The sequence below is a fragment of the Magnolia sinica genome, chromosome 12 (assembly GCF_029962835.1).
Source record: "Magnolia sinica isolate HGM2019 chromosome 12, MsV1, whole genome shotgun sequence".
Classification (NCBI taxonomy): Eukaryota; Viridiplantae; Streptophyta; class Magnoliopsida; order Magnoliales; family Magnoliaceae; genus Magnolia; species Magnolia sinica.
In genome coordinates this window covers 17,621,579-17,640,693 of record NC_080584.1, presented here as the reverse complement: position 1 = coordinate 17,640,693, position 19,115 = coordinate 17,621,579, and the positions used below count along the sequence as shown (strand labels likewise).

Below are 19,115 nucleotides of genomic sequence, written 5' to 3'. Positions count from 1 at the left end.
ACTTAGCTCTGGTATGACTCCTATCTCATATATACCACCTCTCTTTTGTTGTTGGGGACTTCTATCACCTCTATTTGAATAATCCCATTGCTGGGAATTTTCGCACAAAGTTTCAAAGAAGTTCCACGCTTCGACATCACTTTTGGTCATGAATGACCCTCCACTGGTGGCATCAACCATGCGACGGTTCTGTGGTGTCAGACCGTCATAGAAGTATTGAACTTGTTGCCACTTCTCAAAACCATGGTGAGGACATTTAAGAAGCAAGTCCTTCCATCTTTCCCAACATTCATGAAAGTGCTCGCCCTCTTTTTGTGTGAAGTTAGTGATTTCTCTACGGAGGGCATTGGTTTTGTGAACGGGGAAGAACTTGTTTAAGAACTTCTTAGACAGTTGGTCCCATGTAGTGATAGATCTAACTTCTAGAGAATTCAACCATGCTTTCGCCTTATCCTTCAAAGAAAAAGGAAACAGCGTAGGCGGATCGAATCGTCTGAGAAGTTTTGGAACTTAAAGGTGGAGCAAATGTTTAAGAATTCTTTCACATGATGATATGGGTCCTCTTTGTCCAATCCATAAAAGGATGGCAACAATTGTATGACTCCAGGTTTAAGTTCAAAGTGTGCTGCCGTAGTGGTTGGCAACACTATGCATGAAGGCGCATTAAATTGGACAGGAGCTGAATAATCTTTGAGAGCTTTAACTTCAGTCTCATTCGCCATTTCAACAGAATTATTTCTCAATCTTTCACGAATTGTTCTTTCAATCTCAGGATCAAACGGTGCTAGTTCTAAATCCAGAGATCTACGTCCTAGCATAAACTGTGAGATTCTAAAACAAGTTAAAATTATGTAAATGAGAATGGGAAGAAAGAACCCAGAAAAGGAGATGATTGATGTCTGAAGAAGAGCTCCTCCTTTTGAAGACAATGTTATTTAGCAGCTTCCTTCCTTAATTCCTATAAACAAAAAGAAAACAAAAATAAATTAAATTTACTAAAATAATGCTAGAAAAAATCCTAAGCAACGGTTAATTTCTAAAAAAAAAAAAAAAAAAAAGTTTGTAATCTTAGAAAATAAAAGCTAAGTTAGTTTCTAAAAAGGGAAATTTCTAAAAAAAAAATAAAATAAAAAAAATAATAATAAAAAAAAATAAAAATAAAATAAAATAAAATAAAATAAAATAAAATAAAAAAATAGGAAATTAGAAAATAAGAGAGAAACTTCCTATAAAATAAATAAATAAATAAATAAATAAAACCTAAAGACCCCTTAAAAAATAATAAAACCTAAACTAGAAAAGAGAAAGTTACTTGAAAGAAGAATCAAAATCTAGAATTAGAAAATAGGAAATTTCTAAAAATAAATAAAATAGCCTGGAAATAGAAACTTTCTAAAAAACTATAACCTTAATTCTAAAAATAGAAAAAAAAAAAAATAGAAAAATTGGAAAGAGATTACCAAAGTAGTAGTTTATGTCAGGTCCCTACAAAACAGGAAATAGGTTAGTTTCTAAAAAAATTTTAACCTAAAGTTAGTCAAAAAACCTAAGACTATGAATTATGGTAAGAGAGAATCCTAAATCCAATTTGGAACGAAACAGTCCCCGGCAACGGCGCCAAAAACTTGATGTTTTATTTAAACCAACACGATTTAAATGATTTTTAAACTCGCAAGTATACGAATCAGATGTAGATACGGTACGTATTACGAGATCGTTCCCACGAGGACTGGTCGTCACAATTCAAATCTATGATTCTCCTTAACTAATCCAATAAATAATGGAATGAATTACTAAGCACAATTTTATGAAAAACAATTAATTAAGAACAGGGAAGAAAATTTAATCAGAGAGAGAGCACTAGGACTTTCGAATCCACCCCTAATTATCCTAACCCTTGTTTTGTCTATTGATTCACCTTGATCTAGATTGATACCACTTAAATAGAGAAAGCACAATCTGTGTCCTTAATCGGGCATACAGACTGTCTAATTCCTTTAAGCAATGCCATGAATGACATATCCCATATCCTTGGTCGGGCATAAGGGATGTACAATTCATTAAAGCATCCTGTTTCTTCCTCTATAGGAAACCTGTTCTTGATCAGACACAAGCACCTATAATAAGCATCCAAACAACATCCATATATATACTTTGGTCAAGTTCATAGATGAAGAAGTATAGAATTTAAACCCATAAAGCCCACTTAAGGAAAGAAACAAATTAATTGAAATTCAAAGTAAATCAACCAATACAAGAGCTAATCAGATTAGGGGCTTCATCTCAGCCCTAGCTGAGAGGTTAGTGACCAATAAAATCCATCAAAAATATTAACTAAAATTCATAAAAAAAAACTCAAACCAAACAATCTCTCTTCCTCTTCTTTCTTCTCTTTCTTCTCTTTCTTCTCTCCCTTGCTCCAGATCTGGAATCCCCTGGTTCTGAATGGTTCTGAATGCCTTTCCCACGTCCAAAACTCCCATTTTATAGCTGCTGGATGGCTGAGGTCGGTGGCAGAGTCGTAGAAGGACTCGGAGTACAAATTTTCGCTGCCGTGATCGGTGGGCCCCACAGAGGCATTTTCTGGAAAATCTACCCCGTCCATTGGATTCAGGACGAAATTTCAGTCAAGAATGGGTAGTTTTGAAGGTCCATTAGCGCGGCCCACACAAGAAATCTCAAAAAAAACAGTTTTGAACGTCACAAGACGGCCTGTTTGTGGCCTCTGTACCGCACACGTGTGTACGCATGGGCGAAGAATATCAACATGGTTTTGAAGCTCTCGAAGCCCTCTACACGATGGACGGGTCAGATCGGCCGTACGCGTGACATACGGGGCCCACAAACCTTCGCAAAAACGGCCAGCGGAAGACGCTACGCGGACGCCAAACCGACGCTGCGATGATGGTGGGGCCCATTCCTAGACTTTTCACAGGAATCCACGTCGTCCATTGGTTTCAGCTCGAAAAATCAGTAGGAATTGACTGTTTTTGGGGTGGATTTGGTGCAACCCACGGAGTTTTGAACTCACCGTCCATTTTACGTTTTTTCAGCGATCAACGTCCGTACATATGTATGGAACCAAACGGACATCTAGGCGATGACGATATCGACCTCAGGAAGCGGATGGACGGTTTGGATTGTCCATTTGGATAATAGGTGGGCCCCACAACCGACGACAACGGTCGGCTGCGGCGGACGCTGGAAACGGAGGTTTCCTTTTCAAAGACGTAGTCGGGTCAGCGCTGCTGACCCGACGCAAGCCCGTTCGGTGCTCGGTCAGTGCACATGTGCACCATGCACATGTCACTCAATGTGGGGTCCACTGTGATGATTTCGAGAAATCCAATCCGTCCATCTTCTTTGTCATATAATTTCAACCGTCAACACCAAGTTTGAAGCAGTTCCAAATATCAGGTGGGCCCCAAATTGGAGATTAACGGGCTGATTTGTCAGTTGGCTCACTTCCCGAGATCTTTAATGGCTGAAATTTAATATGTACGGTTAATTTACGGCCCTCATCCCATGTATTAAGTTTCGAACTGATCGGATAGCGGGAACCATGTGATCTTGCATTCTGGACCCTTTTCGGGCCCCTTTGGCTTGCTTTCCTCAGATCCCAGGCATGTAAAATCTTCATTATTGGTTCTCTGGAGTCCATCCTGTGCCCTGGAGACTTTGGATCATGAAATCCAGCCTTTAACATCAATTTTCAATTAACGCTCCTCACTTCATCCTGTAACAAAAATACAATTAAAATATGGCATTAAACCTTATCATGTACGTAAAATCAGGCAATTACCGGGGTCTGATATGCAATATTTGACCCTGATCAGAAGTAGAACGTTACAACCTTCTTCACTCACACAGGAGTAGATAAACAATAAGAGAATAAAAGAAAATGGAGAGATCTCACCGATTATGAGGACGTGGAAGCGCTGAGATATAGTAGATCACATTTACGAGCATAACCTCCATTCCACAAGCTTCCTCTCTCTCTCTCTCTCTCTCTCTCTCACACACACACCTTTAATAGCCCTAAACCCTTTAGCAAACTCTTGCAAAGCTTTAGGAAGCCCTCTTGCATTGCCTAGAAAGGCCCTAGGCACCCCTATTTATAGTTTAGGAAACTCTCTTTCGCACCCTTTTGCGAAAGGCCTTAGATTTCCGCAGTTCGCGTAAGATTCGGACTCAAATCTGCGTAACCTCGACTGGTTGAGCAGGCTACTGGACTGGTCGAGATTGTTCACTCGACCGGTCGAGCTAGGCCCTCGACTGGTCGAGCACTGTTCACTCAACCGGTCAAGCAGTCCACTCGACTGGTTGAACAGCGCGGTGAAACACTCCAATTTTCAACCGCCTGCACTATCTCTCCTTTGAACTGAGGAGGAAAACCCCATCAAATCTCCCCCTTTCCGACTCAGGAGGAATTCACCTTCTTCAAGCCAGCCCGGTTTCTACAAACCTCAAACTTGCCCTTGAGTAAAGCCTTGGTCATCATGTCTGATCCATTATCATCCGTGTGGACCTTTTCAAGCTGTAACACCTTCTGTTCCAAAGTATCCCTGATCCAGTGATATCGAATCTCTATGTGCTTCGACTTGGAATGCTGACTTGGATTCTTGCTCAAGTGTATAGTACTTTCACTATCACAATAGACCACGTGCTACTCCTGCTTCATGCTAAGTTCCTGTAGGAATCTCTTCATTCAAAGCATCTCTTTACATGCCTCTATGAATACAATGTACTCGGCCTCTGTCGTCGACAATGCTACGACCTTCTGTAGCTTGCTCTACCAAGAAACCGCTCCCCCTGCAAACATGAACATGAACCCTGATGTAGACTTCCCGGAGTCTATGTCGCCTGCCATATCTGCATCTGTGTAGCCTTCTAACACAGGTTTTCCGTCACCATAGTATAGGCTCAACCTGGATGAGCCTCTTAGATACCGCAGTATCTATTTCACCGTTGTCCAATGCTCATTGCAGGATTGACAAGATATCGGCTAACAACACTAACTGCATATGTCTAAGCGTGTACACACCATACATACATCAAACTTCCTACAGCTGACGCGTAGGATATTTTTTGCATCTCTTCCACCTCTGCCTTCGTCTTGGGACACTGCCTGTCGCTCAATCTGAAGTGACCATCCAGTGGAGTACTGACTGACTTCACTGCATTTATATTGAATCACTCTAGGACTTTCTTAATATACCGCTCTTGTGACAGCCAAAGCTTCCTGCTGCTTCTGTCACGGGTTATCTCCATTCCTAGGATCTGTTTAGCCGAGCCCAAGTCCTTCATCGCAAACGACTTGCCCAACTCCTGTTTCAGCCTGTCGATCTTCTTAATGTCTTTTCTCATGATGAGCATGTCATCAACATATAACAGCATAACTAAGAAATCACCATCTGAGAACTTGCGCGTGAACACACAGTGGTCCGACTCCATTTTGTCATACCCATGCTTCAACATAAACAAGTCGAACTTCTTGTATCATTGTCATGGAGCTTGTTTCAGCCCATACAAGCTCTTCCTCAGCTTACACACCATATGCTCTTTGCCCTTGACTTCGCACCCCTCTGGTTGGTGCATGTAGATCTCTTTTTCCAGGTCACCATGGAGGAAGGCAGTTTTAATATCTAACTACTCTGTCTCCAAATCCATGCTGGCCGCTAAGCCAAGCAACACCCGTATGGATGTCATCTTCACCACTGGTGAGAATATCTCCTCGAAGTCTATGTCTTTCCTCTGACCAAACCCTTTCACCACAAGTCTGGCCTTGAACCTCATCTGTAAATTCTTTTGCACAACCTTCTTTCTGAACACCCGCTTGTTGCTCAAAGCTTTCTTGCCCTTAGGCAATTTCACCATATCATAGGTGTGGTTCTTATGTAAGGATTCCATCTCCTCTTGCATAGCTTTCAACCACTCCCCCTTATGCTCATCGGCTAGGGCCTCAGAATAATCTTCTGGCTCTCCCCCATCAGTCAGCATAATGTACTCATGTGGCAAGTACCTCTTGGACATCTTTCTGTCCTTAGATGACCTCCTCACTTATGGCTCAATAGGTGGATCAAGTGGGGGCTGCTCCCCTGGTACCTCTTTTGAAGGAACTCCCTTGTCCTTTGCACCTTACTGTACTCCCCCATCATCAGGCACCACGGGAGGAATAATTGGATCCATGTCCTCTAGCTCACCTGAACTAGGTTGGTTGTTCTCTGGCTTACTAATGTCTTCTATACACTGATCTTCAAAGAAAACCACATCTCTGCTCCTGACGAGCTTCTTCTCCATCGAATCCCACAATCTGTAACCAAACTTTTCATCACCGTACCCCAAGAACACACATGCCTGATCTTCATATCAAGCTTGGACCTCTTGTCCTTTAGTACGTGAACAGATGCCCTGCATTCAAACACCCTGAGATGACTGTACGATGGATCCTGTCCAGTCCACACCTTCTCAGGCACTTCTCCATTCAACGGGGCTGATGGATACCTGTTTATCAGATACACTGCTATGTGCATTGCTTCTCCCCAGAATGTCTTGGGCAATTTCGCTCAGCCATGGGATAACATGCATTTGATTCTTTCTACAATGGTGTGATTCATTTGCTTAGCCACACCATTATGCTGGGGGGTCTTGGGAATTGTCTGTTCATACAGTATACCCAGGGACTTACAATATTCATGAAAGTCGCTAATGTATTCACCACCATTGTCAGTGCGGATGCACTTCAATGATCTACCTGTCTCTCTCTCGACCATAAAATAAAACAATTTAAACACACAAAAGACCTCGTCCTTGGATTTCAAAGCATAAGCCGAAACCCTCCTAGATGCATCATCTATAAAAGTGACAAAATACAATGCCCCACCTAAGGTTTTTGTCCTCATAGGACCATAAACATCAGAATAAACCAAATCTAATGCATGCTCTTTATTAACATGAGAAGCAGATTTAACAAATGAAACTCTATGCTGTTTTCCAGATAAACAATCAATACAGGTTTTGAGAGGTATACCTGTCACGTCTGGAAGGAGCCGCTTCCTCACTAGTACCTGAAGCCCTTTTTTACTTATGTGGCCTAGACGCCTGTGCCATATGTCAATAGCTGAATCTTCCACTGCGTTCAACCCACCCTTGCACACACTAACACTTGCCTTGTATAGGGTGCAACACTTCTTTCCTCTGGTTGCGATTAATGAACCCTTGATGAGCTTCCAGCGCCCACCAGCAAACCGGCTTTCATAGCCATCATCATCCAGCCTTCCTGTCGACAACAAGTTGAGGCAAAGGTCTGGGATATGCCTCACATCCCTAAGAACCAATGTGCAGCCCACATCGGTTTTCACACAAATATCACCGACCCCTACGATCTTCGATATGCCGGAATTTCCCATCTTCACGGTCCCATGGTCACCTGACTTATAGCTTGTGAAGAAGTCCCTGCGTGGAGTCGCATGAAAAGAGGCTCCCGAGTCAATCACTCAGTCAGTGTCCTAACTCGTAGTCGTGAGACAAACATCATGATCTGCTGAAAGAATAACTACAACGTCACCATATGAAGCGACCACAGTAGAATCTGATTCATCTTCCTTTTCCTTTCCTTTTCCTTTCTTATAGTTCTTATTCTTATGACATTCATTCTTATAGTGGCTCTTCTTGCCACAATTACAACATTCAGCATCCTTCCTAGTACTTGACTTGTCTCTTGATTTATCTCGGGCCTTCCCGCCCTTCCTGTTCTTTCCTCTCCCCCGTTCCTGTGTCATAAGGGCCTCTTGATGAGTAGACCCTTGAGACTTCCTCCTTGTCTCCTCATTGAAGAGACAACTAGTTACCTGTTCCATGGATACCTTTCCGTCTGGTGAGGAGTTACTTAGAGACACCACCAATGTCTCCCAACTGTCAGGCAACGAATTAAACAATAGCAAAGCCTGCAATTCATCATCCAGGACCATCTTTATAGCAGAGAGCTGGTTCACTATATTGCTGACCTCATTCATGTGCTCAGCCACAGAACCACCATCTTTGAACTTGAGATTCACAAGTCATCTTATCTGGAAGATTTTATTACCGGATGTCTTCCTCTCATACAGCCCTTCCAATTTCAGCCATAACCTAGTGGCTGAAGTCTCCGTAGACACATGGTGGAACACAGAATCATCCAGCCATTGTCTAATAAACTCTATCGTCTTCCGATCCAACTTCTTCCAATCATCATCAAACATAATTTTGCTGATTTGCCTAAAATTGGAAACTATAAGTCCTTGCAATAAAGCAAGTCCTCCATCTTAGCCTTCCATATGGTCCAGTTAGAACCATTGAGGCTGATCATCCTTGATGAGCCACCTTCCATAATTCAAAACTGATCCCACTCCATTCAATGAACTTGGCGTTGATACCACTTTGTTGGGGGCCTTGCACAAAACCTTAGGATCTAGCCTCCCAAAACAAACCAGAATTATGGGATAATAAAGCAATAAAATAAATCAAAGCATAAACCATACCACATGAGATTTTTACGTGGAAAACCCTCAAAGAGATAAAAACCACGGGACCTCGTCCAGATCAACAATCCACTATGAAGTAGAACGTTACAACCTTCTTCACTCACGCAAGAGTGGATAAACAATAAGAGAATAAATGAAAAATGGAGAGATCTCACCGATTACGAGGACGTGGAAGCGCTGAGATATAGTAGATCACATCTACGAGCATAACCTCCCTTCCACAAGCTTCCTCTCTCTCTTTCTCTCTCTCTCTCTCACCTTTGATAGCCCTAAACCCTTTAACAAACCCTTGCAAAGCTTTAGAAACCCTCTTGCATTTCCTAGAAAGGCCCTAGGCACCCCTATTTATAGTTTAGGAAACTCCCTTTTGCGAAAGGCCTTAGATTTCCGCAGTCTGCGCAAGATCCAGACTCAAATCTACATAACCTCGACTGGTCGAGCAGGCTGCTGGACTGGTCGAGACTGTTCACTCGACCGGTCGAGCCAGGCCCTCGACTGGTCGAGCACTGTTCACTGAGCTCGCTGGACTTTGAGTTGAGTGACCTTCGACTGGTCGAGCACTGTTCACTCGACATGTCGAGTAGCGTGGTGAAACACTCCAATTTTTAACCACCTGCACTATCTCTCCTCTGAATTGAGGAGGAAAACCCCATCGGCTATCAACCGTCGGATAAGGCAGACGGACTGGATGAAGGTGCTCTTAGCATGAGTTTGAAAGAGCGAGTTTCCTTCTCTAGCACACCTCTTCACCTTATTCTCTAACTCTCCGAAGAATGCAGCGGAAGCCTTTCACATGAAGTTCTTCCACTGGAAACCTTAATGGGACCCACCATTCTATTTTTGAGAAATCCAATCCGTCCATCCGTTTTGTGAGATCATTTTAGGACATGAGGCCAAAAATGAGCAGGATACAATACTCAAGTGGGCTGAAAACGTAAGGAATGAACACACACAATTGAGATATTCTTGGGGCTCAGAAGCTTTGAATCAAGCTAATATCTGTGTTTTCAGTTCATCTCAGTGGTAATAACATTACGAACAGTGTGGATGACATGTAAACATCACTGTCGACCCCAGGGAGGTTTCAACTGTAGAAAATTCCCTACCCACCTTTTCCTTTAGTTTGGCCCACTCGAGTCTTGCATCCTGCTAATTTTTAGTGTCAGGTCCTGAAATGAGCTCAAAAAATGGATGGATGAGGTAGATTTCTCAAAAACATCATGGTAGGCCCCACCTAGGTTTCCAGCTTGCAAAAGGCTTTTGTAGGAAATCTGCGTCCCACAAAACCGCCCCGCGGATTTCTTGCGACAGCCTTTCGCAAGAAGTTCCTACGCTGGAAACCTAAGTGGGACCCATCGTGATGTTTTTGAGAAATCCAATCCATCTATCTGTTTTGTGAGATCATTTTAGGACATGAGGCCAAAAATGAGCTGGATACAATACTCGAGTGGGCAATGAAATTGGGAGATCGTGAGTCTTACCGAGTGTTTTGACGCACGCCCGCCAAACCTCTTTTTATCTCAACAGTCTGCAGATCCAACGAATGATGTTGAGGTTTGCATGAAACTAGATACGAACCGGTGCGTAGGTGAGCATTCCTCTGTGTGTGTGTGTGTGTGTGTGTGTGTATTGGGTTTGTTGAAATTCCTGTGAGCCGGCCTATCATCTTCCCACCAGCTATTTTGTTGTTGATGATTCCCCATGTGTGAGATCTGTATCTGATTTGTCAATTTCAGTTTCAAAACTTCTGTCGACTTTCATTCATATAGATTGGATAAAAATTCCATATTCTAAAACAACATTCCTAGCTAATTATCTAAGTTTCTGGAGCATTCATCTCTGTGACAGTGTCTGCGACTTCATATAACATATCAAATCTTGTCATTTCTCAATTTAGTTTCTCTCATGTAAGTATGCTCAGTTTGAAAATAACTCTATTTGTTGAAAGATGTAACTAGATTTATGACTTGTCCTTCGCATTCGTTTCGGTGTAGGTCATCGATGCCTGCCATGTTCTCTTACATTACTGTACTTTGTATTTACTGTTTCCCAAATGCGTTTGTACATCAAGAAACATAGTGGAAAGCTTGCATTGCATGGCATACGTTGTGCATTGATTGGTGAGTTTGAGCAGTTCTTGATTATTATTTTGTTATTGGAAGCAACACCCTTAGCCATCTGCACCATGAGCAATTTTGGTATATGTGGGACTTGAGATGATATGTTACTCATCTGCACTTCTTGTTTTTTGTCTTCATGTGCCTGGGGAGATGCTAGTGAAGCTGAAGCTTAGGCCCTTAGGGATGAATCATTTAAACATTTGAAAATTTAACAGGGCATGGGGAAGGAGACTGGTTGAATCTTATTTCTTTGTTACGTTTATTTCCATGCATTTGTAAGTTGTTGCTTCATAATGCATGAAATTTGGGCGCTTGCCTTTACATTTGGGTCAGTAGATGTAAATTCTAGTACTGATGTTTCTATGAAGGTGTTGATTTTTAAGTGAATTCCTCCTTGCTTTGATCTTTTTGTTATCCCAAAAACATTTTAATGGAAAATAAGTAAATTAGTTAACTAAACCAATCATTAGAGAGCATCTCTTATCTCTCAAAAAATTAGAGAACATGTCTTTAGTTATTAGTTTTTTTCTCCTTTCACATTTTGAGGTTACACACAAGTAAAAAAAAAGGCCTTGTTTGGAAGTGATGGAAAAAGATTCCACATTGAATGGGCTGCTCGTTTTCTGTCAAACTGGCATGAGATATAGATTCCACTCAAATCAAGCTAACAGTCAGTTTTATGTGGTCTTTTTGCAGCAATTAGTTCTGCCCAACTGCTATTTTAGAACTCCCAAATATGGTCCAAAGTGGATTTGGACCAAAGTGGGTTAGTCCCATTCCATTATTGATATGTGTCTATGCCCAATTGAGATTATAATAGTTTCATGTTCAGCTTCAAATGCATGGACTCACAGCTAGCTGTCATTATGAAATTATGAACTAAAAATGGCGCCATTCCTGCGTTGGTCATTTCTTCCATGTTGAGTTAGATTATTGCAGTTCATTTGAATTGAGCATCCCAATGCAACCTTTTAACCTGATTTAAAATATGTTTTTCATGGCATAAAACCTTACACATGATTACCGTGTATAAAGAATGTTATGCCTTTAATTTTCTTCCGTTAGGAAATGCTATCATGTTACCTTCTTCATTGAAGTTATATGAAGTATATCCTAGACATGGCAAGTACATATGGTGATTGACTGATTGGGATTGTGTGCTAGTTGTCACTACATTGGTGAGCAATGAATCAAAAATGACAGAGATTGGTCTGCTTTGATCGCCCATTTATGGCATGTTTTCGCCTGTCAAATGTGGATGGATGTTTGTATTTTGAGTTAACTGTAACTTTTTAGCCCGTTGACTGGATGGCCACCCAGTTGGATTGCCTTGCCTTTTGGGTATGGGCAGTACACCTGGTAACCACAAAGCAATTGTCCTAATCATTGTACACATGTACCAGACGTACAAGAAAGGCTTTTCATTGTGCACCCGATGAAACTCAATGGTGTCTATCTTTGTTGCATTCTATTTTGTCTAATTTTATTTTTATTGATGTTTTTTTTTTTTTTTTCCTGTAAATTGGGTATGTTTGATTTGAAACTTATAGCTGAAAAGTACTGTCATTCAATGTTTTTATTTGGGTATTTAGGTCACTGAAAAACAGCTTGTAGGGCTCTTCCAAAGTTGTGGACAGACAATCCATATTTATGAATATTCTTTTATTTAATTTTCTTTCCGTTTCATTTTTGCTTCTTTTGATTTGTTGGCTACGCATTTATGCATCCAAATAAATTTTTGCTCATTGGAGTGAAGGTTGTTGACTGTTGCGTTTGTGGTGATCCAAATTCTGTTCTTCGTTTTGCTTTTATAGAGTTTGCTGATGAGTGTAATTTTCACTTCTCATTTAGACTAACACTGTGCATCTTACTGAATCTTCTATTGTATATTTCGTAGCAATGGTTATGTCTTTATTGGTTGTTGTGCCTCTAGAAGGTGCAAGGGCTGCTTTGAGTCTAGCTGGAACGATGCTTGGGTACTACCCAGTAAGGGTTCTACCTTCAAAAACTGCAATTACACCAATTAACCCAATATTTCTGCCAAGGGTAAGAAAGTCTTGTGATTTATGATCACATCTATTGTTCTATATAAAAGTGGTGATTAATAAATTTTTCTTATTAGAAAAAGAATTATTAAAGTTGGTGGTTCTGATAAGTTGATGGCTAATTGTCACTGTTGCTTTAGTCTAAAGATGAACATGAAATGTGCGCAAGAACTATTTATTGTACAAATATTTGAAAAAGTTAAATGCAAAATGATGCATTGTCCTACAATTGGATGTGTAAGTAAAGTCGTTTAATTTGTATATTCTTTTGGTGTAGGTTACTCAAGCAGATGCCAAACACTTCTTTGAGACTATACGTGGAGAGGTTTGTAACTGTTATTTTAACAAACTTGAGAGTTTGCTTTCGTTATGAATTGTGTAGTTTGATCATAGAAAGAACTTATGAGACACATCTTGTATTGTGTAGGTTTATCGCTTGAGACTGCTAGGAGACTACCATCATTCAACACGTATTGCTTTTGTTGAGTTTGCCATGGTAATTTCTCCAGCTCTCTATATTTACATTCTTAATATTATTGTCCATATGTGTCATTGTCTTGAAAAAAAACTTGTCTTGGTATATGGGAAATTGTGTCCCGAGATAATTATAGAGGGACATCACTAAATGCCTGCATTTTTTTAAGGGTAGATCTACAAGATCTGGAATGGTAGAACGGTATTTGTGTAGCAGATCCCATTTAGTTGGGACAAGGCATAGATGATGATGATGGCAATGGTGATGATGTATATAAGATCTATATGTCACTTAGTTTTTTTATGCAACAATCCTTACTTATCTCTATAAAAATAATAAATAATAAATAAATAAATAAAAATAGAACTAAGTTATGCAGATAGTAAAACTCTATTTTTCAACTAGTAGCGCATGTGAAATCTTTTCTGATATTAAGATGCTGGATGAACAGAAATATTAGTTTTCTATGGTTAAGTCCATATTATCAATTGGAATACTCTCTTTAACCTATGAAATTAAAAATACTGTGGTTTTTTATGCACTAAATCCTATTTTTCTAAAGAATATTTTCACTTTCCAACTCTTTGCTCTAAATAATGATGGTGGATGATCTCTTCTATTGTTTCAGAACTACCGATTTTCATCCATGTTCCTAGACAAGTACATCCATGAAGTAGCTCGATAAAAAGGTAACCAGAACACCAGAATAGACATTTCCAGTATAATTTCCAATAATTTTATTATTAATTTTATCATACTATTCGTGTGCAATTAGTTGGGATCTTGGGATAGGGTATGAAGATGATGCCTATTGATGTGCATATTAGGAAGACTTTTTTTCCCGCTTCTGAATTCTGATGGTTGTTGATTCTAATAGCAAGAATAATTGCATTGTTATTTATCATGATTGGATAGGTGTTGGTTTAAAAAAAAAAAAAAAGGGTTTCCTTGAAATTAAGGAACCTATCTAAACATACACTTGATGAGCATGTCTACATAGCTTAGCATATTGTGCATATCCTCGGTTTGGGGATCATAAAATTCTACAAGAACAAGCATCTTACTGAGTTATAAGAATCCATACTTGTATTTCAAGAAAGCAGCAATGTGCTAATTTCTTGCTTTCAAAGTGCTAATCTTGTTCTCCATCTAGATCATTTGGAAAGCTATTGGATAACCATTACTGACATTTAATAGCTAAGAACAACTTACCCAAAATCAGAATATTCCCAACAATAACAAAGTTGTTTTCTTTGGGCCTGCTAGTAAAGAAATAGTTAGGCCTCTTTCCATTTTATAAAGAACTACCATCATAACCTTATTATAGCTTTATACAAAATAAAGAAAGATTAAAATTGGTTTCAAACAAACAAAAGGCCAAAATACATGGTGATGTATGAGCTGAAAGGCTTCTAGGGTCCCAATCATCCTATATTTGGTCACCAAGCTCATCCATTTACAGAAGAATTTCAGTATTTTATCGTTCTCAAATTTAGCATGGCCCACTTTCAGGTTCACAACCATTTAATAGGAAAATGAAACCACCCAATTCAAGAATTACAGACTAAAGACAGTTTCATCAAAATCAATATATTGGACAGAGATTTTGGATACAGTTTCTTTTCATCTCTTCTCGTCTTGTAGTCTTATCTACTGTGCATTTTGGTTCAGCAAAATTAATCCCTTTGTTTGAAGACATTTCAAATACCTATGTTTGATTGTATTATTATTATTTTATTGTTTTATTGTTTTTTATTTTTTAATTTTTTTATTTTGGCTTTTTTGCTTTTTTGTTTTTTGGTTTTTTATTTTTACTTTTTTATTGTTTTTAGCTGACAAATTGTCTTAATACTACTAGAATTGAACATGCTTTCTACCTTCATTTAACTATTTATAAGCAACAAGAAGTTGTCCTTTTGACCATATTCTAACCATGTGAAACAACATTTCCATACATCACAACAAAAGTTAAAAAGATAGACGGCACGATTGAAGGTCAAGTAATTGAAACTCAGTTTACAAGTGCAAAATTTTATTACTATATTAGTATTATAAAGCTGCTGATTAATCATGTAACAGAATCATTTGGTGGGTGCTTCCAATTTCCAATTTGATCAAGAAACAGTTAACTCATAAACAGTTGTAAGTGACAAAGTTCTAAAAGATATTAGTCAAAATGATGATCATGATGTAGAACTTTTATTAGGCTGAATTCAATAATAGAACGTTAATTAGTCTTTTAAATTCCATTGGCTGCCATATCTCTTGATCATGTTGATAGTACCTCATTCATATCAGAGTTTCTCATAGTCACCACTCAAAAAAAGTTATTTCCGTTGTATATATTGTTTGTTTAGACTTTTGCAGTGAAGCCATGTTGTTAATACAACTGACCTTACCACCCAATATTTGCTCTAGTTCTTTAAAATTGTAATGTCACATCTATATGCTAGAACTATTATTTAGCTTTTAATTGTTTGCTATGTTTTGTTGTAGATTGTTTATGTTAGACTTTTGCAGTGCAATAATGTTGTTAATACAACTGACCTTACCACCTAATATTTGCTCTAGTTCATTAGAACTGTAATGTCACATCTATGTGTTAGAACTATTGTTTAGATTTTAATTATTTATTATAAAATAATTGATTGATTGATTCAGTTAATCACAAGAACATACCATATAACAATTTGTTTTTCTTGTTTCTTAGAAAGTGGTTGAGCTGATGGGTGCACAATTCTCCAAGCCATTGATAACATCCAAAGTCACTCATTATATCTGCTACAAATTCGAAGGTGTTTCTCATTCCTATGATTATGAACAATTCATAATTGAAAAGGGTGTCATAATCTTATATCTACATCTATATTCCAGTGTGCAACTAATTTTTCTTTTCTTACTTTCATTGCTTTCTTACACGTACTCTAGAAGTTCTTTAAATTCATTGATGTTGTTATACTGATCTTGCTCAATTTAGTTCTCCTTGTACCATTCAAGTGTGCAGAGAAGATTTCAGCCTAAGTCCATCTAGTTACAGCCTAAGTTCATATAGGGCAAACTAATCTCCAGTGTTGATTTTAGTATCACCCATGATTAAACTGTCCAACTACCTAGAAGACATTTTGATTGCAAGCCGTATGAATATCGACAGTGGAAATAGTTTAGCCCAAACAAGGCCTGCATCACTTAGGGCATAACTAGGGAGCTTGGACTGTCCCAATTTGACCTAGATGCATTTGGCCCATCTAGCCATTGATAGCTCTGTTATATTGTTTTAACCTTGCAATTAATGGTTTATTTTTTAATTCATTGACTCTATCTTCATGTAATGCCACATTTTGACTTTTTTTTTCCTAATGTGCAAGATATTGATAAATTGCACATAAATTTAGGCCCACAAGCAAAGAAGCCTTTTGACACCACTCGTGCTAGGAGTGGACCACATGGAGATTTTTTATTTATTTATTTATTTTTAATGTATTGAAGACCATTTTCAACTTATTGTTGTAAATATTATTTTTTTATATATATATTATGAAGTAATAGAATTTTTGTTTAATATTCAGTTTTAATTGTATTGCAACATTTTTTAGGTTTCAAATATTAAAAAAATACAGGTTCCAATTGAATTATAAAAAAAAAAAATTATTGACCTACACTATGGATTGAACTGCTTTTAATCGGGGCCTATCAAATTTTTACTGGCGCTTGCATAGACTTTTATCGGCGCTTTTTCGTGGTTAAATTTGGCTACAAAATGTGCTTTGGAATACTTTGACCGACACTTGGATAGACTTTCGCCGGTGCTTTTTCAACCTATTCAAATGCTTTTTTAGCGATTACCGGCGACCACTAGAAGGCACTGGCAAAAGGAGAATGGGCGCCAGAAAAGTCTACTCAATTATGGCGACTGCAAAAGAGCCGGTAAAGGATGATTAGTGTCGGTAAATCCTTTGCCGACGAACCCCTTTGCCGGTGCTTGTCTCAGTGTCGGCAAAGGTTTTACTGATATTTTTTTTTATACATTTACCGGTGCTTTTGACCGCTAGTAAAGGTCTTTTTTCTTGTAGTGTGGTTTCAACCAAATGGACTGCCTAGATCGATGAATGGATTATCCTTGCGTTAAATACAACAGATTTTCATCCTATACCATGTAAATTTGTGCAATATCTTGTATCCTAATAAAGGAGTGGAGAAATCAATATATGAATAGTAGCGGTTCACATGACATATGTACAAGATCTGAGCCACCCACTAGGTGGAACCAACTGTAAACAAGTCCTATCTGGAAAATCAGGCATATACAATCATCAGGTAGACATAGTTGTGTCAAAATAAATGAATGGTTAGAAATGCCTGTGTACAATATCATTGATTTGGTGGGACATCACTCTGATGTCCATTATTCTAAATTTTAGACACCCCGGCTCTTTTTGAGGTAGAGACAGTGGGGGTACCACCGTCTTGGAGCAGATGCAGTGGTGGTACCACCTTCTTTGCACAAATGCGGTGGTAGTACTGCCGGCCCTGCTCCAAAAATGTGGTTTCTTGCCTCGGCGAACTCTTCAGATTCGGTTTCGCTTTGGTTTCCAAGCCTACCCACTCCTGATGACTCACCACTTACAGTAGAGGACCGGGAAAGTTGAACCTATGTATACATCCTTACGTGTCCCCCTCAACAAGCGTATTTAAAGGGGAGAACTTGGCACGGAAAGAGGAGAGTCTAGGGAGAGTCTGGCGAGAGAGGGATTTTGAGATAGAAAAAAAGAAAGAAATTTCTAGAAGCTAGAGTCCAGAGGCTAAGAGGCCAGAGATAGAGAGCGTCTGGCTAGAGAGAGAGCCAGCGAGAGAGAGTTCTGAAACAGGAAGCAATATGTCTATGATTCAGAGACAGACAGAGACTCTATGTCTCTCTTGATCTCTTCTATTCTTTCTGTTCTCCCAATCTCTTTTAATCTCTCGATCTTTCTATTCTATTTTAATTTCGAAGCCAAAGTCGTATTCTTGGTCTATCCCCTTGCTTTGAACACCTGAGGTAGTAAGTTCTACTCTGACATCATGTAAACTATGCTCTATAGTTGTTTCTCTTAAAGATTTTCTGTATCAGAAAATGTGACTTAAAAAAGTAACAGAAAACTTTTTGTTCATTTTCATTCTTTTATCAAAAAGGTCTTTTCTACCATTTCCATTCCCTTTTCAGCTTTTCTTTTTTTCTTTTTTTTCCTAGTTTAGTTAAAGCTTAGCATTATACTAAAAGTTCTGAGTCCCCTCTAAAAGCGTACAACCTGACAAACTAGAGACCATGTTTGATATGGACAGTAAAAGAGTACCTAACCTCTTCCTTTTTCGTAACTGAAGCCCTTACACAGAATCCATGGCTCAGACTATCCAAGAGTCACTCGAATTGGAAAATCTTCAGCTGAGAATTCTTCGATTTTCCCAATCTAACCGACCGTGGATTCTAGAGCTTTCATTTTGGCTAGTGTCGACTCTGATCAATACATGGACACAAGAAGGTTGCATAAGGTATTATGAATAGTATAAGTATAATTATTAGCTTCTCTTCTCAACCCTTCTACAGGGTTCATATATGGAAGTCTTAGTTATGGGTTTCACTATATCTAGATAGACTTTGGATCTTAGCCTTTATATGTTATTGGACGATGCAGTGGTGGTTTTGGATCAATGAGGCTTTGATACCATGTAAACTAAGAGGAGCTGAAAGCTTTTGTATATTTGAGACAACCCAAAGGGGTTGAATATATAGAGATTACAGCATCTATACAAGGAAGGAAATAAAATCAGAATCATCTACCTATGGAAAACCAACTATATAAGGTATGCTAGCTATACAAGGTATGTTTCAGCCTGTCTAACATCCCCCCTCAAACTAATGCGGGTCATCGACAAGTAATAGTTTGCCAACGAGAAATGAGTGACGTGCAGAAGTTAG

General features: G+C 38.9%; 1 non-coding gene and 1 pseudogene across 1 annotated transcript; both read left to right on the top strand.

Annotated features, from left to right (window-relative positions):
- Positions 1 to 238: 238 nt before the first annotated feature.
- On the top strand, positions 239 to 345 carry LOC131222006 (small nucleolar RNA R71). Its single transcript, XR_009159716.1, has one exon. It is a non-coding gene; the product is annotated as a small nucleolar RNA R71 (small nucleolar RNA).
- Positions 346 to 11,950: 11,605 nt separating this feature from the next.
- Positions 11,951 to 17,808, top strand: LOC131219965 (polyadenylate-binding protein-interacting protein 11-like; annotated as a pseudogene).
- Positions 17,809 to 19,115: the final 1,307 nt, after the last annotated feature.